This window comes from Herpailurus yagouaroundi, unplaced genomic scaffold (genome assembly GCF_014898765.1).
Source record: "Herpailurus yagouaroundi ecotype Mexico unplaced genomic scaffold, PumYag 28, whole genome shotgun sequence".
NCBI lineage: Eukaryota > Metazoa > Chordata > Mammalia > Carnivora > Felidae > Herpailurus > Herpailurus yagouaroundi.
The window spans coordinates 23,020,486-23,030,574 of NW_024412376.1; positions in this window are offsets into that span (position 1 = coordinate 23,020,486).

The window sequence follows — 10,089 nt, forward strand, 5'->3', positions numbered from 1 at the left end:
AAGCGATATGCACATTTAATGCAATCCTTATCAAAATACCAACAGCATTTTTCACAGAACTAGAACAAACAATCCTAAAATTTGTATGGAACCACAAACACCAAAGATTGCCAAAGCAATCTTGAAAAAGAAGAAAAAAACTGGAGAAATCACAACCCCAGATTTCAAGATATACTACAAAGCTGTAGCAATCCAGACAGTATGGTACTGGCACAAAAATAGACACATAGATTGATGAAACAGATTAAGGAACCCAGAAATAAACCCATAATTATATGGTCACTTAACCTTCAACAAAGGAGGCCAGACTTCACAAGTGGAAAACGACAGTCTCTTCAACAAATGGTGTTGGGAGAACTGGAGAGCTACATGCAAAAGAATGAAACTGGGCACTTTCTTATACCATCCACAAAAATAAACTCAAAATGAATTAAAGCCCTAACTGTGAGACCTGTAATTAAAAAAAAATCCTAAATGCGTGCACACACTATACTTTACCTGCATTTGATGGTAGCCACATTTTTCTAGGTATGTCTCCTGAGGCAAGGAAATAAAAAATAAGCTATTAGAAGTTCATCAAAGTAAAAAGCTGCACAGTGAAGGAAACAATCAACAAAACTAAAAGATAATCTACTGAATGAGAAAAGGTATTTGCAAATGACATATCCAATAAAGGATTAGTATCCAAAATATATAAAGAGCTTATACAACAAGTTATACAACAAGTCATACTTATCCCACTGGTGCCTGATCTCAGTTCACATTGTTCAGTCAATTATTTTTTGTTAAGACTGAAGAATTTCTGTTGCTCTATATTCAAGTTCACTGTTATTTTTCTCTGTCCTATTTATTACAATAATGAGCTCATCCCGTTATTTTTTCTATTCAGTTATTGTTTGACTTCTAAAAATTTTATTTGGTTCTTTATTATTTTTTTCTTTTCTTTGCTTGGACTTTACATCTGTTTTAAGAGTGTTCAAAATTGCTGGAGGATTTTTATAATAGCTGCTTTAAAATACTTGTCAGATAGTTCCAACATTGTGTCATCTCACTGGTTTTATTTACTGATATTCTTTTCCCATTCAATTTGAGATTCTCCTTGTTCATGTTCAGGTAAGTACTGTGGATTATATCCTGAACATTTTGGCTGTTATGTTATGAGATTCTGGTTCCTATTTAAATTCTGTACTTTAGTAGGCAGTTAACCTGTTAGAGTCAGGATGTACATCTTGACTCACTTGTGTTGGCTATGGTTTAAATGTCAGTTTAGTTTTCAAAATCTTTGCATGCTATGCTACTCTGCCCTAGTGGTGTGCTACCTACAGGCCAATCAGAAATCTGGGTGTTATTTCATAAAGTGGCTCTTTTTGTAAACATTTGCTCTGTTATGCCTGAATAGTTTCACACATGAGCCACACAAATTCCACCAGGACTTCATACACAAAGTTAAAGAATCCTTTTTTCTAGCTCCTTTCTAGATTTTTCTAGCTCCTCCCTATCTGTATTCCTCCATTAATTCTCTAGCTGGGAGCAGTGAGGAGGTAGATCTTTGTTGTTTTTCATTTAACAAAGTCAAAAGGGCTCCGTCCCAAGGTCTCTCCAGTGACTGATAGGGATGAGAAGGGAAACAGACTCATTAATGTTGAATGGAAGTAGGTGTCAAGCTTCTACTTATACACTCAGTGGGGAAACAGAGGGACATGGCTTTTTGCATAATGTTATTCTAGAACAAAGCAGATAGAGTCAAAAAGATCTGTCATGTAGGGCTGCTCTTCTTTTTCCAGGTCTTTTTCTTCCCTTTTCAGAGACTTCTTATAGAATATTTGTGTATATAGTCTGGAGTTTTTAGTTGTGATTAGTGGGAAAACAGGATGGAATGTGTTTTTTCCAACTTGTCCAGAACTGGAAATCTCATCTGCTCTTCTTGTATTCCCAAAGAAAATAGAGAACACCAACATCATTCATTAAGTTGGCCATGATCAAGCCAGGAACTGAGTTTGAGACTAAGTCCCACAATCCTCCAGAAGTTATGTTCTCTTCACCACCAATGCCATTGACCTAGTTTAAGTACTGTTCATTGTTAATTGTCTTTTTGTACAGGTAACTGAAAATTTTTCATGGATGTACTTTACTTCTAATATTTTTATACTTCCAGTGTATTCTCAATTCTCTAATCAGAGTAACCATTCCAAACTGCAAGTCTTACCATATTATTTTACTTAAAAATTTTCACCAGTTTCCATTTCATTTAGGAAAAGTTCTCTGTTTACATGATCATTTGTCATCTGGACTCTCCTACTTGTTCACTCCTGCCTTTACACATTCTGTTCCAACTACCAGGAGCTGCATTCACTTCCAAACAGGCCATGCTTTTCTTTTTCTGAAAATAGCCTTCCCTTTCATCTGGGTAGCTATAACTCCTCCTCATCACCACCTGCAGAAGAAAACTGTTCCTAAGTGTTTCCTGGTACTGCTCCTTAAAGACCTCAAAAAGTAGCACTTATCACTTAATATTAATCAAGTTTCTGCTTTCTCCAATAGACTATTGGCTTAATGAGAAGTTGTAATTTCAATCTGTTCATCTGCCTATTTCCAGAATCTGACACATTGTACACTTAAAAAAAAAACAGAAACAAAAAGCAAAACAAAAACAACCTTACTGGTTTGAAGTAATGAAATTGTGAATCAAAGTGCTTGAGCCTGGGTGACTGAGAAGATAATGGTGCCATTATCTAAGTTAAGGAACTCAGTAGGAGATCTGGTTTCCTGGCAGATGAATTAGACTAAATCCTCCTTTGAACTTAATGGCTTTGTTGTGGCTATAGCACTTCCGTTCTCACATATATCTAAGTATGAGGGTATGTGGGTGTGCCTGCATGGTGGTTTCCTACCTAAACAAATTGCAGATAGTAATATGTGCAACTAAGTATAATATGTGGAGACAGAAATATTTCAAGCTCATGAGGAAGAAATGTTTCTGCTAATATAAAGTCTGAACATGTTTAGTTGAGAAATATGTGCTATTATAGAAGAATTGAATATAGACTTGTAGCTGTAAATCCAGGAGAGCAGAGGGAGTTTGCAGAGGTCAATAACACATGAGGAAAGTATAGCCTCTATAAATGACTGGGATTATTGAGTGAGAACTATTGTTTGTCCTTGGGTCTGAGGTTTCTACAATTCAGTGTTTCTTTAGGGTTATATGCCAAACCCTAATGTTAACAAAACTTTGCTAGTTCTCGAAATGTAACAAACAGGCATGCGACATAAAAAACATCTGAGAAACTAATTATTTTTAATGATAGTGTGTAGACATTAAAATACGGCTGCTGGTTCCAGTATTGTCTCTTTTTTGAAATTGATAATGTTAAGCAATTTATGTGGAAAGTGCAGTAATGATAAGAAAAAAGGACAAATGAGACTTCCAGTATCCATCCGGTATATAAGGAACTTAGAAGTCACAACTCTATCCTAACAAGTGAAAAGATGAACTGAAACATGTTTCAGTTCCCAGAGCCTCAGTTTTCATATCCATAAAGTAGGGTAGAAATACCTCTTCCATAACTATGCCTGGCCTTCAGCTTTATAATACATGTAAAACATTTACTGTATGTCTACGTCAAAGTAATCATAAGCAATCATAGAAATCAAAGAAATCATAAGAAGAAAATCTGAAGGTCTTTTAATGGGCTATGACAAAAGGAGGCAAAATTTCTCTTCTAAAAAGTATTTAGAGAGAGGCAGGACTCATTTTAGGCTTACTTCATTGAGTACTAAATCACTGAAAAGTGTTAAGTCCTGTTCAGAAGGCCCATGTGCCCCTAACAAGCTTTGCATCAAAATGTAAGTAACTCTTATTTTGTTTCTCTTTTCCTTTTTTTCATTCACTTTCTTATTTACAAAGAAATAATTACCCAAACATGAAAATATGCAACAACGGATTCTTTTATATTGTGAATTTCCATTTTTAATAAGCTCACCTCATAGTCATCTAATTCTCTCAAGGGATAAAATATGTGTTTGATGTTTTCAGCCCCATAAAGTTAGAAATTCAAATACTGAAAAATGATAAGCTATAATATGTGGCCTATAGAAATAACAATCCTGTAGCTTCTGGTTTTGCTACTCTGTGGAAAATTAACCAATCTTTTAGGTAACTAGGCATTCTTACTTTTGCAGTGTGTTTTTAATGACTTATTTAGACACCTATAAATATGATCTACTGTCTTTCTTCTGGTGCAATAGAGAAAAATTTTGATCTGAGCCAAAACAGAACAAAACAAAACCACTAAACAAAACAAACCCTTTGTATATTTTTTATTTACTCAACTTGTTTCCCACCTTCCCTTTCTTTTAAGTGCTCCTTCCTTCCCTCCTTCTTACCTTCCTTTTTTCCTTTTTTCCTCTTATATATAGCCTCTCTTTCATCTTCCTTTCCGTTCCCTTAAGTACTTCTTTCTTTCTTTTTTCTCTTCCTTTCTTTTTTCTAACTTTACCGATTTTTGCCCAAGCTATAAACTACACTACTACCATTTTTTTAATGCACTAACAATATTTGTGACCTCAATATAGCCTTACTACCATGCAGCATGAAATGCTTGGAGTTCATGTCATTATCTTTCCTCCAGAAGTAAGTAACAGACAAATATGATGAACTATCCTACTGTATAAATTATGAATATTGATTATATTTATCTTGAAAAAGTAAATTAATGAGATAATCAAGTAACCTGGGAAACAGACTCAGACTGCATACAGAAGCAAACGGCACTTGTGTAAATTGAGGGAAAAGAATTGAGAAGGGGAAGAATCTGAATTGCAATTTCTTATTTTAGACATTACATGTAAATGAAATTATACATAAAAAAAAAAGAATTGATGCTCCAGAAATTGCAAAATAATGAATCTCAGTAGGCAGTGAACTTATTTGTTAGGATAATGGGTTCTTGTATAACCGGTTGAGAATGTGAATATTACACTCCAGAACAGGATGCTACATTAGTGGGGCACCAATTTATTGTAATCCTCAATACAAAATCTGAAGTTGCTCACTCACAAATTTGACTCTTTATGTTAGTCTTCTCGGCAATGGCTTTGCCTTAAACTGCATTATGAGGGACAAATGAAAAAAAATGCACAAAATATTAGAAGTGTATGACTAATATATAAAATTCAGTGTCCAAAGTCCAAAAGCTAAAACAGTAACACAGTCTAATAACAGAAAACTAACAAAGCGTAAACTAAAAATGTTGCTTTGCTACTAATGACACTCGTAAGAGACACCCACAAATGTGAAATGTTTGTAAACCTAGCTTGGATTGTAAGGTCTAACCCCGTGGTAGAGCAAATTATATAAACCAAGAGCAAAATCATCACCCTGTCTTTTTTTTTTTTTTTTAATTTTTTATTTTACTTTTGAGAGAGATAGAGTGTGAGCAAGGGAGGGGCAGAGAGAGTAGGAGACACAGAGTCCGAAGCAGGCTCCAGGTTCTGTCTGAGCTGTCAGCCCAGAGACCGATGTGGGGCTCAAACTTATGAACCCTGAGATCATGACCTGAGCCTAAGAGGGACGCTTAACCAACTGAGCCACCCAGGCGCCCCTCTCTCTCTTTTTTATAAATAAGAGTTTTATTGGAACACGTGGCAATTATTAGCATGATCCATAAAACCTAAGATGTTTACTCGCTAGTCCTTAACAAATAATGTTTGCTGACTCCGAGTGAAGACTAACGGTTTAAAAGAGCCTCTATTTTCTCCTGAACCTAGATTAACATCTTGGGATTCCCACCCTTTTGGTGAGCCACGTGATTCAGAAAATAAAAGTACATTTAGGCATTGGGGTGCCTGGGTGGCTCAATCTGTTAAGCATCTGACTTTGGCTCAGGTCATGATCTTGCGGTTTGTAGGTTCAAGCCCCACGTCCAGCTCTGTGCTGAGAGCTCAGAACCTGGAACGTGCTTCAGATTCTGTGTCTCCCTTTCTCTCTGTCCCTCCCCCGCTCTCACTCTGCCTGTCTGTCTCAAAAATAAATAAACATTAAAAACAATTAAAAAAAAAAAGAAAAGTACATTTAGGCATTACAGCCCTCAAGATCTCAACAGAAAACATGGGTCGCTTAAAATTACTTCAAGAGATTCTAGCAATAAAACATTTATTTACAATAGTGTGGATGTATATGAAGAAACTATAAGGAAAATACAATAACTTTGGAGATGACTGTTACCAACCCAAGATCTAGAAATAATGAAGGGAAGGACACAAAGGAGAGAGACTTGTAAAGAAGATTGCCTTTAGAGAAGCAGTAACCTTTGCTCCAGGAACTCAGTAATCCTGAGGTACTTCTCAGGGAAAGAGTCAGAGCAGTAACTCCTTGACATCACTTTCTCCCTTCCTTGAATCTCTTACTGTGATATTCTATTGAGGAACAGAAAGTAGGTCTTTGGTTGTAAACCAGGTCAGCATCTTAGGGCAGTGAGCAAAGTGAAGAAGGGTGAAAAATGGATCAAGGAGAAGAAATGAAAAGGCAGAAAATATGGCTAGAATATGGCTAGAATAATATGCATGACTTTTTAAAATAAGTTGGGGCACCTGACCAGCTATTAATAAGAATACACCAATCAGTGACCTTTAATCAGACTAGCAGAGTATACATTTGTGCAAATGTGTGTGTGTGTGTGAGCGTGTGTGTATAAGAAGAAGACGAGGCAAGAATGGCTGAGGAGTTCACCCCAATGTCTGTATAGGTGCACAGGTACGCACACTTCAGATATAAAGGGAAATGATATAGAAGGCATTTAACTATTTCCCCTAAATATGCAAATTGCTAACATGATTTCTAGTTGTTTTAGAAGTTATTGAATACTTTCAGAAAACATCAAGTGTGTTGATCCCTTTAGCATGTTTTTGTCAAATCACTATCTATAAACTATTTAATGGAGAAATTTTCAATAGCAACTGTGGCCAAATTCGAACAATGACATCAAGTTTCGGGGAATATCCTCTGTCCAAAATTATGTACAGAGGTTGTAGCAAATACAAATTATATCAGCAATCTTTAAAATTCACCCTCTAATTCTTATATTTGTTCCACAAAATATATTTAACAATTTAATTCATTCGTTTGGAAGCATAAGTTTTACCTAATCATCCTTCTTACTAGTCATAACACCACAAGTTATTTTTTTTCAAATATTTCTTCTGCAATTTCATAGAGTCAGAGAAATTTGTAATGGGCAAAACTTTGAAAGGGTGCAAAAAAGATCACTGGGTAGCTATCTTTGTCTTTTATTTACTCTGAGACATTTTGCACATCTGTAGATTGTAAAAAAAAAATGATAAAATATTACAGACAATTTTGTCTGTAGGTATGAAAATAAACTCTGTCCAGTGGAAAGTAATCGATTATTCCCTGTGGATATTAACCAGTTTTGTTTCTATTTATAAATTTAGTTCAGAATTACTGAGTTACTTATACATGTGTGGTTATTTGAATTCTCCTTGGAATCAACCGTAACATCTTAATGTTTTCCTCATTAATTATTGATTAAACAAAATCTTTAACTGTGTCTATTTCCTATTTGTATGAGAGTCATGATTTTACCATTACATTTTTTTTTCTCTTTACTGATAGTGTGGCTAGAGCCAAGGGTCATGATTTAAACTGAATAAGGCACATTGGTTTTTCAAGAAGCTTTAAAAGATGTTGCTGATTCCCTAGAGGATGGAAGAAGGATTGCTCAGCAGCAGTTCAAGTAAACATCAATTTAAGCACCATAGGCTTTATGTGTCAAGTTGATAAAGGAAACAACTTAAAAAGACAAACACATACAATGCTTCTTAACTTGATCTGTGATTTTTGTGATCAACTACGGTATTTAAAAAGCCTGCTGTGTAGTACGTTGAAAATACCTTAGAGAATGACAGGGTATGATTTCTGTTCTTTTTTATGGCAGAGAAAAAAGTAATTTTATTGTTGTTTGAATATTTTTACACACATCCTTCACGCTTGGGCTCCCTTATCATGAAAATTGTGGGTTTCCTACTGCTGCATACTGTTATCAGGTTAAGGACAAAAGGTTTACATCTCATGCAAGATTAATTAGGTTTTTGCCAATTTTAAAGGTATCATCTATATCCTGTATGCTCAGGGAGAATGTGGCAGCATCGTCAATCACTTCCCAGTTTGCCTGTATACTAGTATATACAAATAACCTTAAGGCAAGCATGCTTTTTGTATAATCACAGAGAGAAATGTTTTTTTTTCTAAATTTTTCAATTTCATGTAAAGATGTGTCCACAAGTACCGTTGATAATAGTCCAAAGTCTCTACCCATATGAAGTTCCAATGTTAAAGTAAATATATATATATAATTTTATTGGTGTTCTTTGGCATGAGAATCAGGCATGGGAATGGCATGGGAATTAGGGAATTAATGCCATAAACTATAGTTATAGGAGCTGAGTAATTAGATATACATACTCTAGGGGCTCCTGGGTGGCTCATTTGGTTAAGCGTTGGACTTCAGCTTAGGTCATGATCTCTGTATTTCCTGGGTTAAAGCCTCTGTGTTGGACTCTGTGCTGACAGCTCAGAGCCTGCTTTGGATTCTGTGTCTCCCTTTCTCTCTGCCCCTCTTCCACTTGCACTCTGCTCACTCTCTCTCTCTCTCTCTCTCAAAAAATGAATAAACATTAATTAAAAAAAAGAAACACAAGCTCTATTTAAAGGTTGCTTAGTAAGTGGCACTGTGTTTTTTTTTTTTTAAGTTTATTTATTTTGAGAGAGAGAGAGAGAGAGAGAAAGAGCCCATGTTCTTAAGAGTGAGTGAGGGGCAGAGAGAGAGGAAGAGAGAGAATCTTAAGCAGGCTCTGCGTTGTCAGCTCAGAGCCCGATGCAGGGCGTGATCTCAGGAACCATGAGGTCAAGACTTGAGCCACAATCAAGAGTGGATCACTTAACCAAGGAAGCCACCAAGGCACCCCAGGGGCACTATAGTTTAAACAAACAAACAAGATAGTAGGCAGTTAGGATTTATATCTACTAATTGCTTTTGACATATAAGAAAATGTTAAAGGAAAAGGTGTTTGTTAAATGTTAGTGTTAAATCTAGTTAAAAATTACTACAATATGGAGCTACAGAGTATAATGCTAAGTGAAATAAGTCAGAGAAAGACAAACACCATATGATTTCACTCATATGTGGAATTTAAGAAACAGAACAGGGGCGCCTGGGTGGCTCAGTCGGTTAAGTGTCCGACTTCGGCTCAGGTCATGATCTCACAGTTCGTGGGTTCGAGCCCCGCATCAGGCTCTGTGCTGACAGCTCAGAGCCTGGAGCCTGCTTCGGTTCTGTGTCTCCCTCTCTCTCTGCCCCTCGCTTGTTCACACTCTGTCTTCCTCTCTCTCAAAAATAAATAAACAAAAAAATTTAAAAAAAAGAAACAGAACAAAAGCGCAAAGGTTCAAAGAGAGTGAGAGAGAGAAAGAGAAAGGGAAACCAAGAAACAGACTCTTAACTATAGAGAACAAATTGATGGTTACCAGAGGGGAGGTAGGTGGGGGATGGGTGAAATAGGTGATGGGAATTAAGAGTACATTTATCATGAAGAGCACTGAGTAATGTGTAGAACTTTGAATCACTATATTGTACACTTGAAGCTACTATAACGTTATATATATATTTTTTTAATTCCATGATAGAATTAGACGTTCCTCATTGCTTAGCTCCTAAAATATAGGGTAAGATCCTTTATTCACCCTCATTCCCTACAGACCCTGAAGCTTTGAATTTATTCTTACAGGTTGATGAAAATAAACACAATACCAACACATTTCTTTTAAACAAGTTCTGACTTATTACTACTGACCAAAATAAAAAAAAAAAAAATTACCATCAAAATAGTTTTCTCAGAATAAGGCATACCAATTTGCGGTGCTTCAGGATCAATGACCTGTGGTAACTTTTTGTTATTTGCTATGTTGATTTTAGTCCCAATCAGTCTTGGAATGTAGCCAAGAAAACATTTATTTCTATCTTCCCCTTTTCTTTCTTTCTTTCTTTCTTTCTTTCTTTCTTTCTTTCTTTCTTT